Raw genomic sequence first — 21,562 nt, 5'->3', positions numbered from 1 at the left:
ATCCATCTATCAGTAGTCCTTGAATTGAATCCACTAGCCAGATGTAACGAGTAGTAATATTCATCTGAATCGTTCTTGTTTAAATCATTCCGTGAGTAAATCTTATTGGTTTGGATATCAGCCAGACGCTCACGCGTGTAATACTGATATTTGTGACCCATCCTGTTCTTGCAGGTGAGCGACGCGGCGGGATATATGGCGGCCATGGATCCGTGGTGGCTGAGTCGATCGCGATCGTGAGGTAAGTAATACGATCCTTATGGTTGAACAAGATTTGGTAGCTAGCCTATGATGCAGTAATGCAAAATCTTTATGTGACAAATGACATTTTCTCCATTTTAGCTGTTCATGCTTCGAAGAATGAATGTAAATCTTCATCTTCAGCAGTTTTCGCCGCTCTGAACCCGTTTTAGCTGTCCATGAAGGATAGTAGTATTTGCAATTGTTATTGCTCATATCTTTCTTTAGTTGTCCATGTAAGATCGCATTTGAATTCACACATTTTTTGGAACGCCTTTGATTTTTGAACATCATGACAATAAATTGGTTAAAAATATGGTAAGTTAAAAAATGAAACTTATTCGCCGTACAGTTACATTCTTAGGGACTTGGGCTAGGTCCTTAATCCTATGACGTTACACAAACGTACAAGCTTGGCTTAAATTTATAAATACAAGCAACAATCAGAATATCTATTGCTAGGCGGACTCAAATCAAATCACTCCATATATGTGGGACAATTCAATTCGGTCGAACTACTGAATTGTTGGGTAGGTTGAGGTTCAAATTATTGTATTCAATAGAATTTGTTCGATGCCACCTCAATAATCAAGATTGGGAAAAATGTTGTGTTGTGTCAGAACGCATGGTCGTTTTTGTTGCTTGGCAAATCGTAATATATCACAAGTTTAGGTTTTATCCTGTTGCAATCGGTGGTGTCCGTGGATAAAAAGACTAGTGTCCGTCAAAAATTTCGGTGGCGATGGTATGTCCTGCGCGATAAAAAAAAATCCCAGCGCAAAAGAAAAACCGGGTCGTAAAAAATGATGGCGCAAGAGAGGAGTCAGGTTTGATCCATCCCCCGGGGTTATTCTAGCCACCGCCGGCCGGGATAGGAGCGCCGCCACGCCAGGAGGCGTCGGGCCGGAGGTCTCTCGTCGGAGGGCTTCGGCTGCTGCGGCATCGGAACTTCCGAGGTCTCCTCGCAAGCTTAGTGGTTCTTGTCACTCCTCCAGATTCACAGAGGCATGAACCCACTATCGAGCATAAATACTCCCTCTTGGAGTTACTAGCATCAACTTGGCCAAAGCATCTACAAATAACGGAAAGCATGCAAGATCATAAACAACACATAGACAAAGTCTTGATAATCAACATAACAAGTATTCTCTATTCATCGGATCCCAACAAACGCAACATATAGAATTACGGATAGATGATCTTGATCATGTTAGGCAGCTCACAAGATCCGACAATGATAGCACAATGGGGAGAAGACAACCATCTAGCTACCGCTATGGACCCATAGTCCGAGGGGTAGACTACTCACACATCACACCGGAGGCGACCATGGCGGCGTAGAGTCCTCCGGGAGATGATTCCCCTCTCCGGCAGGGTGCCGGAGGCGATCTCCTGGATCCCCCGAGATGGGATCGGCGGCGACGGCGTCTCTGGAAGGTTTTCCGTATCGTGGTTCTCGGTACTGGGGTTTCGTCACGGAGACTTTTTATAGGCGGAAGGGCAGGTCAAGAGGCGGCACGGGGGCCCCACACCATAGGGCCGCGCGGCCAAGGGGGGCCGCGCCGCCCTAGGGTTTGGCTCCCCCGTGGCCCCTCTTCGTCTCTCCTTCGGACTTCTGGAAGCTTCGTGGAAAAATAGGCCCCTGGGCTTTGATTTCGTCCAATTCCGAGAATATTTCCTTACTAGGATTTCTGAAACCAAAAACAGCAGAAAACAAGCAATCGGCACTTCGGCATCTTGTTAATAGGTTAGTTCCAGAAAATGCACGAATATGACATAAAGTGTGCATAAAACATGTAGATAACATCAATAATGTGGCATGGAACATAAGAAATTATCGATACGTCGGAGGCGTATCAAGTAACATGAAATATACCCTCGATAGTTGCACATGCTTCATAAACATAACTATCTTGAAGGAAGATTCTAGTCTTGTAGGAAAACATCCACTTTGTGACAACTGGTCCAACTTTTCCTTTGGTTATATATCCCCGGTAGTTGTTTTATGACAATTTTGAAGTATTATTAATTATTATATGCTTGACACATTATGAAAAAAAAATTGTTTGATATATTATGTGTAGAAAAGTTATACCCCAATTTCATTTCATGCGCTCCACATTCCTTTACATCTATGAAGAGGCGTGTTCTATATGTAGTATCGCACAATGAAATATAATATCCCACGATGTGTAGTACTTGCACCAAGCGTATTTGGCTGAGCCACATAAGAATAATGGTGGAGTGAATGTTTCATATAAATACAACACTTCAATAGAGTGGTGGTCGAGTTTCAAGACATGTCATCGATCCAGAAGATGAGCCAATAGACTCTTCTAGTTTTAGATATTCTGCGAGAGGTGCCCTTAATCTATTTGATTAGTGTGTTCATGTTATGTGGGGGCGAGGATGGCGACAGCCATGCGGAACACGCTCCAGTGGTGGGTACTCAACTAGCTCCGTGTCACAGTGGGTCCCAAACAGCTACCCACCTTCGAGCCTCACTCCCGACACCATCTTAAGAAGGACATCATACTCGTCGTCCAGCCTAAGGATGTTAGTTGTTCTGGGCGTGTGGCGTCTTACCTCACGAGCAAGCGGTGGATGTAAAGCCAATTGCGGCGCTAGAGGGTGGTCTACACAGGGGAGATCATGATGTGTGATGTTTTATTGTCATTTGTGTTTACTTTGGTCGATCACATGTGTGCATAGGCGACAAACCCTGATGTTGTTGGCTGTCGAAATTTTCGGTGACACACCTCACATGAGTTTATCACGGTTAGCTGCATGCCTTCATCAGAGTGTCTCAACGGTCTTCTCTTTCTCTATTGGAGGGGGCCAAACCATGGGGGTGGCCTAGGCACCGCTCACCCCTGGATCCTCCTCTGGCCGTCGAGCTTGATCTTCTCTAGGTACTGTGTGGTAGATGTCAAAGTGTATGTATGCGGGAGTGTGCTCAAATAGTTAGATCATAAAATGTTGATTGAAATAAAATAATTAAATTTGTGATAAAATCATAAATAGAAAAAATAAACAAAGAAAATAACAAGATAATAAGTGTCACTTGTTTCACAACAAGGAATAATCCACGGTTAGATTCAATACTTATAGTGGGATTTCAAGACAACCGACCCAACTCTTATAGAAACTTCTCAAGTTTTTCGGTTGGTCACATCTTACTATGACCTATTCTAACATGCATGGAATCGCCACTTCGACCGAAAGTTAGTTCTAGACAAATAGTAAAGTCACATGCATGGAATCACCACTCTTTGACCGAAAGCTAGGGATAGAAAAAGAGTAAAGTCACTTACTTTATAAACAAGACTACCTCGCGCTTAGATTCTAGACTCATTGTGCAAAACCCCCACTTTGAGAAGGCCAACATAACTTTTTTGGAACTTGGCATATTTTTGGATTAGTCATGTTCCAATGATCTATTCTAACAAAGGTAAGGAGTAAAACCAAATGGAATCACGGACTTCGATGGAAAGTTGGGGATTAGACCTCACGAGTCCCATGAAACATGGCTTCACGTATGTGAAACCGTGCGAGGAAGGGTCAGAAATTGTCCACCTTGCTTTCCGTCCTAACATGGGTATCTACATATAAGGGTGATGTAAATAGGAAAAGGCAAATACTAGTTGATTCACAAAGAGAACTGCCCCTGAATTAAAGATTCTACGCTTAATTATATTACAAAACCCCACTTGACATGGCCGTCCCGACTATTGTACGAACCTGACCTCCTTTTGGGTTTGTCAGGTGGGTTGGTCATGCTAGCTTCGATCAAAATCCACTGGGTCGACATCGTGGGTTCATGTATAGGGATTCGCCAGAAGTCACATGAGGAAGGTTCGGAAGCCCCCCCCCCCCCCACCACACACACATCTGGAATGGGGTCCTAATATCGGTATATAACATTGTACAAATGATAATTCAATGCGCAACTTTGAAGTGTTAGTTTCTTCACAAACATGACTACCCCACACAATTTTTTTGGACTTATTGGGAATCTCCACCAAGAGGACACAGAGCCATCTGTTGTAATAACTTGGCCTCTTGTTGAGTTGGTCATGTTCATGTGACCTATAATAACATAAAAAGATAAAAGTAACATGAAATCACCACCTCCGACACTACACCACACCCCACATTTGCCAGCACACACGTCGGTCGGCATAGATGGGTCAAATAAGCATTAGACGGTTAGGGAAAAAATAAGAGTACAACAAGAACTAGGTCAAGATACAAATGCCAAACTGAACAAACATAGTAATACTATAAGGACACAACATCAGCTATACAGGTCTTGACCAAGTTTCAATGGCCAACATCTAGGCAGAAAGAAAGAAGGATGCAAAAAATTGGAGGAAGGTGCAGCTTGGATCATTGAAAGAAGGTGGATGCAAGGGTTACCTGAGCAAACGCCATTGGGCCACGGCTACAACACCACAATCTGACGGGATCAAACGAGTTAGAGGACATGTTACATTCACGAAGCAGAGGGACCATGGACGAAGCGAGTTGAGGTACTCGAGAGGGACTTCAGCTACGGTGGGAGAGACAACAGACAATGGCGTCAGTTAAGGGAGGGGCTGCCGCGCCATGGGAAATGTTGGTGCTTGGGGAAATTTTGGCGATCGAGGCTTATTAGGGTTTGGGGGTGAACACGCGCTTGTATAAAAGGGGCCTCCGGATATGCGTGGTGGGCCTCTTTTTCACTTTGCGTGCTTAAGTTTTGACGCAAAAACATGGACACAACCTATTCACTCACTCCGCGTGCCGCCGTGGTTCGATTTTTCAGCCCGGGTCCATGACATACCGATGCAAAATATGTTGTGGTGTATCAAAATCTTACACAACCATATAGTATGTTAGATTAAATAGATAATATCATCACATATTTTGCCGGTAACGAGCTTGAAAGACTGTCTGTCATCTAAAATAATCATTGCCAACATAGACAGTTCGGCATGAATTTTAGGGCGTGGTGTAGTGTGAATGTGCAATGAAGAGCTAGGGATATACGTCACGGGGCCAACATAATAAGGAAGGGTTGACCCCTCCCCCCCCCCTCGCTCATTAGAATGGGTCGTAATATGGGTACATAAGCGTGGTGTATAGAGGAAAAACCATAGGTAATAGTTATCTTGTAATTGAAAGTCAAAATAAGTGGAAAAACATGTTGGAAGACATTATAGCCCCGGTAAAGAGTGAGAAATTAATAGAAATATCAAGAAGATTAGAGTGTGAGGAGATTTAATGACATTTATTTCATGTGTTGTTGCCTCAATAATTTTTACTCTTCTACCGAAAAACACATGTGATATGCATGTCTAGTTCTTTCACATGCATTATACTCACTGATATATGTTTAGATTGCATTTTCTAGCATGTTAAGAAGCTTGATATTGTGTGCTTTGACTCTAGGTAATGCCTAAAGTCCCCATAACACCAAACTTACCATTTAATAGGAATCTGCTGCCTGCTAGCACAAGACCATCCCGCAACCCCATAACGGTGTGGTATAACATGAGAAAATGAGCGGGAAAATGCAAAGAAGGCGAGTTTTTGATACCCCTTGTAACACATGGGATTAAATAGATATTACCGTCCATCGCACCCCACCATACGCATGCAGGTGTCTAACGATGGGGTCACATAATTTTTCTCGGGGCCCTAGTAAATGCTGATTTTCTCTCGTAAAAGTTGTGGTAGTTAAAATTGGAAGGCAAACAATCTAATCGGCGATTCTTTCCCTTGAATGCAGCCCATTGAAATGGAAATGATGATTATCTGAGGCATGCATTGGGCAGTATTAATTAGCGGGAACAAAAAAGAAAAGAGACGATGTTTTCCATAGAGTTGAGGCATCCTATTAATTAGAAATTTTGGTCTAATTTCTTGGGACTTGCCTAACTTTACAATGAGCCATATGTAAACATAGTAGTATAATAAAGTGTAGAAATTGAAGAGACGCGTATGTGCGGCAATGTCTCGTCAGAAGCAAAATAAAAGGAGCAATTAAGGAGTGTTTATAATCGGGTAGAAGTCCAAAAAGGCATGTACTGTACAAAGAGAGGAGTCCGCGCCGCGATTTATTCCGACGTTGCCGATGAAATAATCACCAGAAAGAACATCGTGATCTTAGCCGTAATTGAACGCACCCACACCCAACCTCGATTCCCCATTCCTCCAGCGCCCGCGCAACCCCAACCTCGCCGCTCTTCTCGTCGGCGAAGCGCTCGCCGGCCATCATCCGCCCGATTCGCTCCCCATCGCCCCTTCCCTGCTCCCCAATATTTGATACAGCGAGCGGCTCATCTGCCGGCTCGCCGTCCAGCCGTCCAGGACAAAGCGCACCATAGGAGTGAACACACCCACCCAACCTCGATTCCCCATTCCTCGCCGCCGGCTCGGCCGCTCCTCTCGTCGGCCACCATCCACCGGATTCGCTCCCCAATCGAGGACGACGCGGCTCGGCCGCTCATCTGCCGGCTTGCCGTCGAGGACGATGCGGCTCCGGCGGAAAGGCACCGGCTGGGTCTTGACGGACAGTGCACGGGCATCGTCCGTCGCTGCTCTTACGCGGAATCAAGCGCCGCTCCTGGTCGTCCCCGGGCACCGGCCGCCTCCAATCGATGGAGGGCTTCCACCGTCGATGCCTTGTTATGCTAACTCTGCCAAATCCCTTCCCCGCCGACGTGCTCAGGTGCCTTTTTTGCGGGTACCTCTCCCTTTCTCGATTCAACGCCGTTGAACTGCCGTTCCGCCCACCACAAACCTCAGCCCAGCCGCCGGCGTTACAGAGGAGCAGTACGTCAATGCTCCGTCTTTGCCATCCATGGGGATGGCGGCGCCTCGGTGATGGGTGGAGGTGAGGCGGCAGGGCTAACTGATGCACCATGCCATCTACTAGTCTTTCCCGTATTCCTAGGCGCGTCCTTCGTGGCCGCCGGCGTCCTCGGAGCCTGCTTGACCACCGGCGAGCGGATCCGGGCGCCACGGGGTGGCTGCAGCTCCGGACCAACGACACCCTCACGTCCGATTGCAGCAGCCGCGCGGGTGGTTAGCTGTAGGAGGCGGGGAGGTTGAGCGGGGAGAAGCTGGGCGGCTCGTCGGCTGGCGGCGATCTGTACAGCGGCCCACTTGCCGGCGCCGACAACCAAAGCCGCTGCCACGCCATGTTGCCCTGCTTGATCGAGCTTTTCGGCATCCAGAGCGCAAGCCTCGGCGCCTATGTTCATCGACATGCTTCAGCCGTTGGAAGGTATAACTCATTGTATCCTATGTATGTTCCAAGTGCATCTCCTAGTGCGGGCTAGCTAGTTTTTCTGATCGATGTAGCTAGCTGCATTGAGGTATTGCTAGCTGCTTCTTGAAAGATGGACTGAAGCTCCTATGCCTAGATGTGTATCTGCATGTGCTTGCAGCTCCTACGCCTAGATGTGTATCTGCATCTGTATGTCAATTAATTGCAAGGTAGCGTTTTCTCTCTATCGATCAGCCAAACATGGCTTGGCAAATTATGACTTGGCCATAGCACTAGTATAAGTGACTGTTGTAAGGAATTCTCTTCCCCGTCCATGTTTTGGATTGATCGACCCACTATGTTTATTTTCTCAACTGCCCTCAATTGCACCAGTGAATTAATCCACCCATCAGCAATCTATCCATATGTCCATCTTGGTTTGAATGTACAAGAACTCGCCACTATTCCCGTGGTTGCGGGCTACTGTGCGTTAGTGATTATTTCTTTATTTGTGGATTTAGAATGTTATTAACTGATACTGCTAATGTGTCTTATATCGCTACTGGGTCGGATTGCAGCAGTGTTGTTTTGTTTGTTTACACATATACTTCTAGTAAGGTTTACTGACAGTGGAAGGCCTCTGTCTCTTGCATAAAAAGAAGTATGTCTACAGTCTTTATCATCAGCCAGACGATATCATACTCTTGTTATTACGTTCCTTTGCTTCACTGTACATGTCTGGAGGTAATCTATGTGACTTGCTTCAGAAGCAAAAGAGAAAAAAATGTAATTTTCCTGGTCATATGTTGTAGGTTGCTCATATATGTTGTGCCGTTTAGGCGCTCATAAATTGTTTTGATGTGCGATGTTTGTTTCATTGAGATGAACTCCAATTTGGTTATTGTTTTCCTTTTCCATGTTGCATACACCTTGTTTTTTCCAACATGCCCTCACAATTTTCCTATACTGATCCAGTTTAGGTGCTACCGTGATGGCAATGATGATGACAGGGACAGACTGCTGCTAATTGCCACCGCATGCCGGTAAGTACCCTGGCGCATCCTCTTGGACCTGTCCATTTCTGTTTTGTTGACCGTGTGGGTTCTTTTTACTGCAGCGAAAACCTTAGCTTAACTTTCATGGTATGTTTCATGATTTGGTGTGGTGGTAGAGCCCAAGGGGGTGATGATGGTGCCGGTGCGGGTGTACAAGATGGGCGCCCGGCTGACTAATTCCTCCATTCGAGAATCGGCGCAAGAACGACTAGGACTGGTAGGTGCCTCCTGATGCCTTTTACTAATATTTTTGTGTGTTTTGGCTGCCAGTGCAACACAATTGTTGGTGTAGAGAAGGTTGTGAGAAGTTTGAGGTTTTGAGTGTTTGGTGGTCAGTAGTACTTCGAGATCTCTGGAGTCATGCTTGCCCTTTCTATTGTTGTACTAGCTTAAAGCGAGCGGTCTATTTTCATATCAATAGGATTAGTGAAGTAAGTGGATCCAAGGGTGCATAGATGCAATATCGGTCATCTGTAGCGCATAATATATGGAGTAGCTCAATTTTGACATGTAGTATTCTCATTGTAGTTTGGTATAAAATACATGTGTGGCTGGTGGTAACTGTACTATTATATGTCTAATTGGTGGTAAATCATGCTTGACATTTGAATTGGCATAGCTGCAACTATGCTGGTTCTAGCTCATGAATTATTATATGTAGTGAAGCAGACTTAATCAGGTTAGTTCTTAATATTCTTTTGTAGGAATTGGCACCACCTGAAATGGGAATCCGGCCAACTCCTGGAGTTGCTGTTGTCGGCGACGTCGCTGACATGTTGCTGCACTTCCCTCCCCAACCAGTTGCTGCTGACTTGCCGAGTGAGCTCTCTCTCCTCCATCTATCATTGCTAAGCATTGCATATTTTTCTCTTGTTGAATGTGTAGGCAGTAGAGAATAATCCATGTTTGGAGAGAAATCTATCTAACTCTATTATAATTTGTTGTGTGCATAACCATTACATGTGTAGGAAATTGATGCGGTTATTTTTGGATTGTTTGTTGCTTATTGTACATAGACATTGTATGATTTTTCTTGCACATTATCAGGTTCAAAGCATGTAGGATTTTTCTGCTTACGCATATTGCTATGTACGCAATTGATTTGGATGGCAATAGTGCTTGCAAGCTTCTATTTTGTTTGTTAATGCTACTTACTAGTCGTTTGTGTTTCTGTTTCACTGAGGTTCGCTTACTAATGTATTTGCAGCTATGTGTGGCCCTAGCTTCTGGTGCGTTCTTGGCGCATACCGAAACCAGAGGTTTCTACCTCGGCATCGCTAGATCATGCAGTTAATTTTATTTTATTAGTTTACGTGATAGCTGGAGCTGCCTTTTGGGACATGCTATGCGTGTCCACAGAATTGTGTGGACTGACGTAGGATGATAGCCTACCCTGCACACCTTCCACTCATCAATGAATGTGTGCTTATCTAATTGTGCTACTGATTAGTGCAGGTTTAATAAGATCGTTTTTGTTTGCAGGGTAGTGTAGTGAGGTCTTTTTGCGTAGATTTTTGATGAGCAAATTGATATGCTGCTGGTCTTGTTTCTTCATAATTAGTATTTCCATGATATGTTTCTTTTGCCTTGGTCCTATGCACATTCCGTTTTTTTATTTATTTTCCAACTTCAACTTAATCTTAGCGTGTGTGCAATGCACTTGAAGATAATTCCCTATTGAAAAGTTTGCCCTTGCATCTTCCAGGAATGAAGACTCGTTGAGGGAGCACATAAAGTTTTTGGAGCAACAAGGAGCAGTAGGTCTTATCTTCCAAAACAGCAGTCTTGGCTAGGTTGACTGCTAGTTTGGTTGCGTTGAACACTCAGAAAGCATGCATGTTCCTTTGGCATGGCCATGATGGCCATGCAGTTTTACAAGAATGCATCTGCATCCGACTATGGATTTTGTGAATGGTAAGCCAATCTTGCCGGTAGCTAGCGGATGTGACTTGTTTGGCTATCGATGAGTAGCAGTACTAGGCTACTTTTTTTACTTTTTTCAACAGGCGAGTACTTTATTTAACTTGGCACCTTTTTTCCATGCAGGGTTGCCCATGCAGTATAGCCAAAGGAGTTGCCCTGAGAAGGGCACCGTGAGCTCAGAGATCCCTGAGGAAATGAACCGGCTGTGGTAGCCCGTCGCCAACACGCTGCCCAACTGCCGGGGACAAGCTGAAGAAGCACCTGTATGAGAAGCTAACGGTGATCGGATCAGCGGTGTCAGTGTCGTCTAGGGGTGTGAGTTAGTAGGTGTCCTGCCAAGACAACCTCTTAGTGTTAAAGATGGTGAAGTGGCGTGGACCAACTGACTAGGAATGGATTCGTCAGAGCGTGGTGCTTTGTGTTTTGGATTCAGGTTTCCTTATCGCCGTGAACAGGTAGATATTTTTGATTGGCACCAACTATCCTTGGCATTCAATGTTGAGAGTGTATAATCAGGATTCGATCTTGGGCTCTAATAAAACCTGATTTCTTTTTTTTCTTTGTGCATGTGGTTTTCAGGTAGCTAGAGATGAATAATAAGTCGAGACCAATGAACCTGTTAGCCGAATTAAATTTCCCCAAGGAAGGTGGCATTTCGGCTAATAGGTGCATATGAACCTATTATAAAAATGCATAAAAATCAAAATTTAAAAACGTCAAAATGAATTGAATTTCTCGAAGCAACTACTAGCTGCTGATTCTTCTTGTAGGCTTATGTTGGAATAGTATTGTTTCAACTCTTCTGATATGTTGATGGTGTCGAATATTCTTTGTTTTAAAAATGAGACTGCTGTAGTTTGAACTTTTATAATATGCTGATGCTGTTGAATATTGTTTGTTTCTGTTGTGGGCATCTATATTCTTAAAATTTGCGTCTCATTTAATTGATTAATTTGGCTTCCGATCTTGTTGACATGTATTAGCTCCGTTCTGAAATATAAGCTCTTTTTTAAAGAAAGCTTATCACATGCATGAGCTGTGCTCTAGTCATTTTTTTCTTATTATTACTTGCTATGGGATCTAAAATGCCCGAAAATTAGGAAAAGTTCATGTCAAAATTCTAACGGTCTTGCTAATTGTTTTTTTTTTCCTTTTATTCTTATAGAGAATTCTTAAACCTGGTTGGTTTTTTCTTGCCATGGGAAATAAATCAGAGACGAAATTTTGTTGCTTTTATATCTTGGATTGCCATGTGGTTTCATTCTACATTTCTTTTTGAATCTTGGTTTCATTCTACATGGTAGGAAAATAAACTGATGGCTCCGAGCCATAACCAAATTGGGCCAACGTCCTGCCCGACGGCCCGTTGAGTGGCCTGAGCTCTCCCGATGTGGAGATAGACGGCTGGGTGTCGATCCCATCTGGAACAAAGCGAGTCACATCAATCCTTAGAAGCATTTCGCTTTCCGGCAATAGAGCCAGTCTGTGTCTGTGCGTGAGTGTACAAGTGAAACAACAATTCACTAGCTTTCGTTGTGGTCTCTTCAAAAGTTGGTAGTCCGAACTCTGGTTAGTGTGCTCACTGAAATACATTCAGTTTAAGATTCTCTCTGTAATTAGCATTATTTTATAATTTGCATTGAGTAAAACAACTGCCTTTATTTGATTTGAGTGTTTGGAGCAAAATACTCAATCTTAGTGATTATCTCTAGCTCCCGGCTTGACATTTAGTAGCAATACCTTTTGTTGATGTCTAATCTGTTGCCATTTTCTTTACTCGTCTACACCAAACTGTATAAATTCATGAATGTCAATTTTTTTTGAGATGTGTCAAATGTCTGGTGAGGTCTCTCTCATCCTCATGCATGTAGTCTCACTAAACTTTGTCTTTCTTTTTCTTGTTCCTTAATGCTATCGTTGCGGTGATGCACTTGGTATATGCAAACAGATTCTGTATATGATGTGTGCTCATTCTTGATTTTCTGCTATTTTGTGCACTCTGTCCAATTTCAGTGCAAAAAATTCCCTCTACTATTTATTGATGCACCAGCACATATATCCTTTGAAACGTACAAGTACAATACTCCCTCAAAAACTTGTGCTTTATTTGCCAATAAAGTACACTTTTGCCACACCCACGCAGCTCTCCATCTATTATTCTCTGTCTAGTCTAGAATTTGAAGGTGAGTCAATCTTTTCAACTTCGAGTCTGATGCATCCTTCATAATATTATCTTCCTTTGTTTTCTTCCTTTTTGGTTCCTTGTTTGATTTGTTTAGGCGAGATGAAAGTTGAAATTAGTTTGTTGATGGATGGTACGATGATGTCCAATGATTATGTATTAGCTCTATCTGATCATACCCCCAATGATTTGCTTCTTTATTTTGCAGGGAAAACTCGCTGATTTATCTTGCCCTCCTCTTTAAATTGATGGTTTATTACTTTTTTGGATGAAAGTGCCGTCATGCAGATGAGGAGACACGAGTTTATATGTAATTTGCGTGTGGGGCATTTTCGTGATGTCATACTCCATTTCACCTTGGACATCAGATTCACCCCCTCGATGATGCCTTATGTGTTCTTAGAACTTTCCTTACATTTTTTTATTTGTGTTTTAATGTGTTAGAGATGAGATGATGAATGTGAGACTAATTTCCCTATTGGTTTGATTGGCTGATATGATGTAGTAAATACTGTATTTCCATGAAAAAACATGTCTTCTTTTATGCTTGCCTTGTATGTCTTTTGCCAATTTATATTCATTTTTGTTGCTGTTTTTTAGTACCATTGTTGACGTAGATGAGGAGACGCACTCTTTTGTGTGTGGGACATCTATGTGATGTCACACTCTTTTTTTTACCTTGGAGATCCGATGCACAAGGAGTATTTTCTTTAAAAAAATATTTTGCTTCTATGTGTCTTTATGATCTGTATGGTACAAACACTTCATGCACTTATACATATCCAACTTTCTTATTTGCATTTAACAGCTATATCTCTTTTACTCAATTTTATATTGCCTCTTATCTCTACAAACAAGGCTATGTGCCTGATTCGAGAGGCATATTGCATTACCGTGCAAGGTGCCTCTGAACATGATTCTAACAATAGCCACACTTGGAGAGAGAGCATCCGTGTTTGTTGGTTACATGTTTTGATTGAGTCCTTGTTATGAAGAGCAGGAGAACCCATCTTGTATTTGTTTTCTTTGTCATGAATGCTAATAGTCTGTTAGCAAATTATAGATAAAGAATTCGTCATGTTGTAGCTGGTTGATATGCTTAGAAGGTTGTGCTTTCAATTTAAATAATATAATTTGCACATGACACACTTGTTGTAACATGCTTCCTCTAAACCTTGTCCATGTTCACCGTAAACAAATCCTTCAAAATAAAGGCTAGTGGCTCCCATTTTCATTAACGATGTTATCAATCTTCCTTTTACCTTTGTAGATGGATGTTTACAGGTAAATCTGGGTGTTTTGAAACAGCAAATTAATGTGGTCTGAGCTTAAGTGTCAGGAATGAGGGGATCTCGAATACGGCAGCCTCGGAGCATGTGCAGCTGTTGTTAGACACCTATCTTGCTGCTCGCACTTGAAGCGGCTATTGTGTGGTTACAACTCTGTCAAGCTCAGCATCCTCAAGGTAATCGGCTGGATCTCCCACTCCACCGCTCTGCCTCCCTCTCGGTGTGCCGTAGGTGTGTATTCAACTCGGATATATAGATCTGCTGCACAATTTTGTATAGCATGTTTCACTAGAAAAGTTTTGAACTTTGAAGCCACCTATTACGAATTCAATGCTTAGTTTCCTATCATTTGTGTGGCTTTTGGGTTGTATCTTCTCTGCATTGGTGTTTATGGTGGTGTCTGTCTGAAAAAGGCGTGGCCTTTCTGTATGTACATGTTCTCTTGTTTGTTCGAAACCATGGAATCCATCCTTTTGTTTTTAATCCAACAGCTTATTAGCACAGTCCTCTAATACTTACTATTTAACGTAAACTTGCAGATGGCCACATCCACAGGTAAGCGAGGACGATTTGAGAACCTGGGTATATGTTGAGGCTTGAAGATCCCAAATCCAGGAGGTTGAGAAAGAGAAGGTATTTATCCCACCCACCCCTTAATTTTGGTTATGATGCTTCCTATTTGCTTCATCAATGGTTCCCGATGGCTAACAAGATTTTCCTGATTTATTTGCATAGCAATAGGTTGGAGAATGTTCTTGAGTATGTAAGCATGGTGCGGATCTCTGTACTGTCTTGGGGGTGGATTTTCACTCCTTATCTGAAAACAATTGATTAGCAAATAATGCAATATTTAGTAAAGGAAAGCCAATATTTTCAAAAAACAATGGACTGAATTAACATGAGTTTGATTTGATTCCCACTTAGTGGGAGGCTTTTTCTAATTCACCCGAAAGCAATTATGACAGACTTCTATAAGTATGAACTTGTGCTCCACCATGTGGCTGATGCAATTTGATATTGGCTGGCACCTCCAGCTTATTATACGTCTACATATGATATATCTGGTTTTTAAAGTCATTTGTCTAATCGTCTGTGCATTTTCTTTATTTTTGTAGCTGCTAGAAGATGGCAAACAGTTTGGCATGGTCTTGGTCGCCAACACCACCCTGCTCCAAAACGCCACCATCGGACTTTACGCCATGAGGAGGAGGGCAAGGCGGATAACGCCAGCGTGGATGAGCCGGCGTTTTGGTGTGGAGATGAGATGGTCGATATGTATCTTCACCGACCTTGCTGCTGGGACCCTTATGCGATGGGGTCCACAAAAGTGGTGGTGATGGCCAGCGGCGACTTGATGTGACTTTGTTATGGGAGATAGAGACATTGTGTGGGAGCAGCTCGCCAGCGGGTGGCTACCACAACATGGCTCTTGTCGACGTCAACGACCAGAGCCGCCGCCACGGTATCATGGTATTACATTGCTCTTGTTGGCGTCAACGACCATTGACCTTATAGGTCTTGTGCGATTATCTTTTTTCTTTTCCTGAAACCTTAGTTTGCGGTGCTGAAGTATAGATACATAGAATTGGTTAATAGCCATGGGTATAACAGATACTAGATTTCAGAGTTAGTACAGTCCAGTTTAGCTCTATCCATTTACATATCCAGTCAACAATTTAGTAAAGCAATCACACAAAGCAACATGTCTATGCATGAAAAATCTGATAAAACCCTGAGTATTTAGCTAAAAAATGGTATTGATCATTTAATCGTGGCCCTAGTATCCTTGTTTGGTCTGCTTCTTCTGTGCTCATGCCAGCAGCGTAGACTGCTTGTGTTTGTGGTGGTGCCTTTATACCAGCAGCATTAGCTTGCAACTATCTTTTATTGTTGTGTTGGCTCGAGGCTTGTTAATTTTCCCAAGGGTCTTTTGTCTCTGGTTGGCTGCGTGAAGAATATTTGTTTTGAAGGCAAACATTTTAGATAGAAAGATGCCCCTTTCTAGTATGGGCTTGGCCATTGCAGTGAGTTCACCATGCCTGAGAAATGACATGGCTACTTGAATTCTGGCCGTATAGATGTTGTGTTTCAGTGACTTGTTAATCTTACATAGTTGCTGCTATTTCCTCAGTGCATGCCTATATCCTTTGTTACACCGTCTACCCATATATGTCTTTGAAAGTAAATGGTTGATCTCTGGATCTGAACCAAAAAGAAAAACTAACGTTGTATTCCTTTCTTGTTTGCAGTTACCATTACTGCTCAGGCTGAACCAAAATCATAAGGGAGGTGGGAGTACCAGCCCCAGTGTGAAGCATGACAACAGATGAGCTTATGTCTATTGGGTGCATATCGAGGCTGAAAACCAAACATGCTGACAATATGCACTTGTATTTGTGTTGTATGTTCTGTATGTTCAAATAAAAGGAGAGGTCGTGCTGAAACTAAGAAAACTCCTGCTAAGAGGTTGTAAAGCGAATGATCGTGTTCACATAGATTTGTTGTCTTGCTAGTATTAGATGTAGTCGTGGACGGCAGATTACAAATTTCTTTAGTTCCTTTTTCATATACAAGTTGAGCTTAGGAAATTAAAAATTATCTGATGGAGATAACGATGTAATCCATGGAGGCGTGTCAAAGGTTAACTAGGTTAACTTGTATTTTGATCTTAGGGGTCGGTGTACATATATGTAGTACAAGTACTGGGGCACAACCTTATCTCCTATTCATGTGGATTGAACGGACAACGTAGGGATCGTGTATAGCAACAGTTAGAGCCCTAGTCACCACTGCATTGCTGATCCAGCGAGCCCTGGAGAGCTTGAGCTGTAATCTTGGTCCAAAAACTGTAGCTTCAACCTTACAAATGCAATATATCTTTGTTTCGGTTAACATAATACAATTTGGTAGCTAGTGATGGACTGAGATTGAACTGATTTTTACATCTTATGTAATAATGGTCACTCCCTAGATCAGCTGGATATGGTGTTGCCGAATGGTTTGAAACAAATTTTGTATCACGAAAACAGGTTACTCGGTTTTGGATATACTGAATGGCATGAGCTTATTGATATGGAAGAGGTGGAAACTATAATTTGGCTCCATTTTATTTTTACCAAGTCGACAGGCATTTTTGATCCATGATCTGTACCAGGTACATAGTTTTAAATCCAAATACTAGTATCCATTTGTGTACGTTCATGAATTTGAACTAGAGAAAACAAAACCACTGGGAGTATAAAAATTGAAAGACATTTTGGATCTTCTCTCGGCAGAAACAAAACCCCGTTTACGTTCATGAATGTTTTGGATCTTCTCTTCTTCTCTCGGCTGAAACAACCGAGTATAAAAAATTGACAGACATGTATTATTAACACCCGTACATGCTGGTAAAAGTTGTGGGCGATGGTCAAAACTAATTCCTAGTATAAATCTAGCAACGAACCAAGTAATTTAAGGAAAAGATTGGAGGAGTTATGGTTGATGAAGATTTTTTTTGGTTCCAACCATAAATATTGCAATGGCCGAGAAATCAAAGGAAAGGATTGGGATAGGATATGATGGAGGAGACGTATCTTGAGGAGGATCCTAAAGAATAGGAGGTGCATGCATACCGCAGTTAACGGGGTTGATTGATTTACATATTTAATAATAGGACTTGCCCCATTTAGGCATCCATGTCAGCGATCCGTGGGAGTAAGCATCTTGGCTGTCTATCCTAAACTCCCAACAAGCAAGAAAGAGGAGAAGCTGGTGGTGTTGCCCTCTTGTCCGGTCATACATAATAATTAAATATACTTTATATACAGCACAAAACTGTGGTTCTTTTTCGGTTTTGTCAACAAAAACCTCCTGTCAATTCGAGCTTGCTAGCTGGAGGAGAAGCACGGTGTGTAATCTCCTGAATCATACTAGGAGAGCTGGACCGTATCAAATTCTGGATAAAAGTGCCCCTCATAAAGTAGCAACTCCGCAGGGTAAACATGGAAGCCAATCAATCATTAACTAGCGGGCAGAAATCAGGAATTGACTAGTACAAAGCGCATGACCCGGTACTAAATAGGGCTTTTTTTGTTTTCAGAAATCACAGCATGTAGACCATATCTCTTAATTACTCTCCCTGTGGGTTGTTGTGATTAGCTTCCGTAAAGAAAAGGATCCGGCTATGGAGCAAAACAAAAGAGAGCGGGAACAAAAAAAAAAAAGTGGCGCCAAGTTTTGGAGATTTGAACGAAAACCGAACCTTGCCCTCCCCCATACATGTCTATAAATACTAGGAGGGGTCTATCCTACGCGTGCGTCGCGTGTGACTTAGACTTTGACTCTTGCTCGGAGAGGAGAGGAGAGGAGAGGAGAGGAGCGAAGCGGAGCCATTCTCTTTTGCTGATCATTGGTGTGGCGGCGAGTCTCCGCGACACTCTCGTGTGATGTAAATCGAGGTATACTTGTGGGTCTTTCATTTTCCGGCTACTACTATCCGCTGATTCTTGAGTAAATCTTTTTATTGGTTTGGATCTCAGGCACACGGGCGGGCGTGTAACACCGATATTTGTGATCCATCCCGTTCTTGGAGGTCAGCGATCCGGGCAGGCGAGATATAGGGCGGCCATGGATGGGATCCGTCGTGGCTGACTGGATCACGATCAATCGGCACTTCGACAGGTACGTAATACAGTACTTCATGCTTATCGCGGGCGGGATAACTAGTAGTTTCTTCTCCCCTTGCCGGCCGGTGGAGTAATATCCATCTATCAGTAGTCCTTGAATTGAATCCACTAGCCAGATGTAACGAGTAGTAATATTCATCTGAATCGTTCTTGTTTAAATCATTCCGTGAGTAAATCTTATTGGTTTGGATATCAGCCAGACGCTCACGCGTGTAATACTGATATTTGTGACCCATCCTGTTCTTGCAGGTGAGCGACGCGGCGGGATATATGGCGGCCATGGATCCGTGGTGGCTGAGTCGATCGCGATCGTGAGGTAAGTAATACGATCCTTATGGTTGAACAAGATTTGGTAGCTAGCCTATGATGCAGTAATGCAAAATCTTTATGTGACAAATGACATTTTCTCCATTTTAGCTGTTCATGCTTCTGAAGAATGAATGTAAATCTTCATCTTCAGCAGTTTTCGCCGCTCTGAACCCGTTTTAGCTGTCCATGAAGGATAGTAGTATTTGCAATTGTTATTGCTCATATCTTTCTTTAGTTGTCCATGTAAGATCGCATTTGAATTCACACATTTTTTGGAACGCCTTTGATTTTTGAACATCATGACAATAAATTGGTTAAAAATATGGTAAGTTAAAAAATGAAACTTATTCGCCGTACAGTTACATTCTTAGGGACTTGGGCTAGGTCCTTAATCCTATGACGTTACACAAACGTACAAGCTTGGCTTAAATTTATAAATACAAGCAACAATCAGAATATCTATTGCTAGGCGGACTCAAATCAAATCACTCCATATATGTGGGACAATTCAATTCGGTCGAACTACTGAATTGTTGGGTAGGTTGAGGTTCAAATTATTGTATTCAATAGAATTTAATCCGTAGCAATGCACGGACATTTTTTGCTAGTACTGGTATTCTGATATTTATCCGCTACTGCGGCGAAGGAGGGGATTGATTTTGATATATGTGTGATTGATTTTCTAGATGATGCATGCAACAAATATTAGAATAAGGAAAACGAAGTAACTACATGCTTGATGACAATCTTGCGTGGCATGGACAGCAAAACATATGTCACACTATACGGCATGAAGACGCATTGATTTGACCGTATGGCTCGATTAGAGCAAGTACAGAGTAAAATTCAGTTTGTGTGACTATAAGACATTAAATAATATGATTTTAGATGAGTTGGAGGAGAGACGAAAACGGACGCGCGAACGCGTCCGCACAGACGTATTCCTGGCGCATATTTGGTCCACGTTTACATCAGGACGGACGCTGCGGACGTTTTGCGTCTAGCCGCTGGAGCGGATTTGTTCGCGCAGACGCAAACGGACGAGCGTCGCCCCGTTAGAGATGCCCTAACAAAAACGAAGTAACTACATGCTTGAGAAATCTTGCGTGCTAAAAGCACTTGACACAACGGCATGAAGACGACGAGGCGCGCTTGTTCATCTAGTTCTGATACTCTACTGCGGCGAAGGAGGCGAGGAGTTCGCGCAGTCAGCAGGTGCGAAGGTTAGGGTGCGTTTGTCGAGGTTGTACCCGATGTGCATGTTCTGCTGCGCGATGTTGCCGAGGATCGACACAGGGTTCCGCTCCGACGCTGCCACCAGCGCCATGCACATCATCCCCTCATGCATCATCACGAACGTGTTCTGCGGTTTCAGCGTCACGGCCGCGCCGCCGCCCAGCTCCAGCGTCACATCCGGTACCATGGCCACGACCTGTCCCATAGGCACCCCGCTGATGTCGAAGCACATGAGCTTCTCCCGCGACTCCGCCTTCGGGAGCTTGATCCGCTTGGTCAGTTCCTCCACCAGCGGGTCAAGAACGCTCTTGTCGAGGAACGTCAGCGACGAGCCAGAGTCGACGATGATGAGGGAGGACCCGTGCGGCTGGAAGGTGGACTTGCCGATCTTGACGGCCTCGAGCTTCACGGTGTAGTAGGTGTCCACCTGGGAGCGGACCAGCGGCGTGGTCACCGCGCCCGGCTCCGTCACATCAGCGCGGGCGCCGAAGTTGAGCGCTGACGAGGCGTTTAAGAAGAAGTTGACGAGGCAGTAGGAGAACTTCCTGCCGATGGATGCGTCGTTGCCGAGCTGCGTGACGAGGGAGAGCGCGCCGCCGCCGAGGCCGACGACGCCGTCTGCCGGGAACGTGCCGGCGTTTTGAGTGGAGCAGCCGAAGTTGACGTTGGCCACGCGCAACGAGGCGGCCTCGTCGCGGTGCCCCGTCGCGCCGTCGTGGAAGGTGAAGGTCTCCGTGGACAGGAGGCCACTGGTCCGGGAGCCGTCGAAGTAGGTGTAGAGGTACCGGCAGTGGTTGGAAGGGGTGCAGGAGGCGCCTTTGAGCGCGCGGCACGCGCCGGACTTGCAGTCCACGTGGCCGAACGTCGTCGAGTTAGCCGGGTAGAACACGACGTCCTTGCCGGGGGCGGGGGCGCGTTTCGGATCGGTGTTGTCGGTGCACTTGAGCCAGACGAGGTCGCTGCCGGTGTCGGCGACGGCGAGCATCCGGGTGGGCGGCGTGCCGACTCTGACGGCAATCAGGTACTCGAACGGCCTGGAGGTGACCTCGCTCGATGGCGCCGCCGCCGACGTGGGAGCGCGAGAGCGCCGCGGCGCGGTCCGTGGACCGACTGACGGCCGCGAGCAGGCGTTCGTGCGCGGTGAGGGACGGGTCGTGGTACGGCGACCTGACATCGTCCCGGTGGATGAACTCCACGCTGAACCCGTCGCCGCGAGCGACGTCCGCCGTGCAACCGCACAGCTGCGCCGTGAGGACGACGCCGACGAGCAGGAGGAGAGCGCGAGATACCGTCGGGCCAGCCATTGTGTGTCACAACTCACAATTCAGTTCCCAAGGAAGAGTATATCTCGTAGATCGCTTGCTAAAGACGTCTGGCTGCTGGAAGTGCAGTACACGGCAGTATTA

At 44.3% G+C, this 21,562-nt stretch overlaps 1 long non-coding RNA gene, 1 other non-coding gene and 1 pseudogene across 2 annotated transcripts; 2 read left to right on the top strand and 1 right to left on the bottom strand.

The window, feature by feature from the left end:
• The first annotated feature begins 9,259 nt into the window (after window positions 1–9,259).
• Window positions 9,260–10,664, top strand: LOC124666218. The gene is made up of 3 exons (XR_006990825.1): window positions 9,260–9,369; window positions 10,256–10,464; window positions 10,597–10,664. It is a non-coding gene; the product is annotated as an uncharacterized LOC124666218 (long non-coding RNA).
• A 2,270-nt stretch (window positions 10,665–12,934) lies between these two features.
• LOC124668847 lies at window positions 12,935–13,032 on the top strand. Its single transcript, XR_006991920.1, has one exon. It is a non-coding gene; the product is annotated as a small nucleolar RNA Z101 (small nucleolar RNA).
• A 7,062-nt stretch (window positions 13,033–20,094) lies between these two features.
• Window positions 20,095–21,460, bottom strand: LOC124664742 (annotated as a pseudogene).
• Between the last annotated feature and the right edge of the window lie 102 nt (window positions 21,461–21,562).

Source organism: Lolium rigidum, chromosome 6, assembly GCF_022539505.1.
Source record: "Lolium rigidum isolate FL_2022 chromosome 6, APGP_CSIRO_Lrig_0.1, whole genome shotgun sequence".
Classification (NCBI taxonomy): domain Eukaryota; kingdom Viridiplantae; phylum Streptophyta; class Magnoliopsida; order Poales; family Poaceae; genus Lolium; species Lolium rigidum.
Note: the sequence above shows the minus strand (reverse complement) of the source record. Positions and strands in the feature narration are given on the sequence as shown.